The sequence below is a fragment of the Stigmatopora argus genome, chromosome 8 (assembly GCF_051989625.1).
Source record: "Stigmatopora argus isolate UIUO_Sarg chromosome 8, RoL_Sarg_1.0, whole genome shotgun sequence".
NCBI lineage: Eukaryota > Metazoa > Chordata > Actinopteri > Syngnathiformes > Syngnathidae > Stigmatopora > Stigmatopora argus.
In genome coordinates, this window is record NC_135394.1 from 14344743 (window position 1) to 14345787 (window position 1045).

Below are 1045 nucleotides of genomic sequence, written 5' to 3' on the forward strand. Positions count from 1 at the left end.
TTCGTCTTAAAAAAACGACATAGTATAGTAAGGCTTTTTTTCTTTAAAAAACGACATAGTATAGTAAGACTTTTTCTCTTAAAAAACGACATAGTATAGTAAGGCCTTTTTTCTTTAAAAAACGACATAGTATAGTAAGGCTTTTTTTCTTAAAAAACGACATAGAATATAGTAAGGCTTTTTTTCTTAAAAAACGACATAGAATATAGTAAGGCTTTTTTCTTAAAAAACGACACAGTATAGCAAGGCTTTTTTTTCTTAAAAAACGACATAGTATAGTAAGGCTTTTTTTTCTTAAAAAACGACACAGTATAGTAAGGCTTTTTGTCTTAAAAAACGACATAGAATATAGTAAGGCTTTTTTCTTAAAAACGAAATAGTATAGTAAGGCTTTTTTCTTAAAAAACGACACAGTATAGTAAGGCTTTTTGTCTTAAAAAACGACATAGAATATAGTAAGGCTTTTTTCTTAAAAACGAAATAGTATAGTAAGGCTTTTTTTCTTAAAAAACGACATAGTATTAGCATAAAAAGGCTTACTATACAATGTCGTTATTTTAAGAAAAAAGTCTCACTTTAGATTGCCTATACCATGTACATACAAACATAAACCAATAAAAACAATTCAAGCTTACCTCCAAAGGGCTCAAGTTGAAATGTCTTCCACTGTCTCAGAAAAGGTTCCATTCCAAATATTAACTCTTTCATTTCCAATTGCATTATGTACTTCATTGGAAGGGCGGGGCTAAGAAAAAAAAGACACATTTGTCATTTTTAAAACACCACACGTCCAAATTTACTTTTGTCATAGTGAGAGAGAAAAAATCAAAATACTTACATTCCCCTGGATCTCAAAAACTGCACATTTTCCCTCATAAATATTAAAAATTTGCAGCGCACGACGATTTCGAAATGTCACAAAAAACGCATTTTTTTTTAAAACTAAATTTAAACATTTTGAAGGGTGGTCTCCATAAACAGAAGACCCCCCCTCCCTCTTGTGGACCACCACACCCTCCCTCCCCATCTTCCTCCTCCCCTTTCA

General features: G+C 31.4%; 1 protein-coding gene across 1 annotated transcript in view; it reads right to left on the minus strand.

The window, feature by feature from the left end:
* chst14 (carbohydrate (N-acetylgalactosamine 4-0) sulfotransferase 14) overlaps positions 1 to 1045 on the minus strand; it is a 31025-nt gene that overhangs the window by 24714 nt on the left and 5266 nt on the right. Inside the window, exon 2 of the mRNA XM_077607848.1 lies at positions 636 to 745. The gene's annotated coding sequence lies outside the window, so the exon portion shown is untranslated. The remainder of the gene's footprint in view (positions 1 to 635; positions 746 to 1045) is intronic.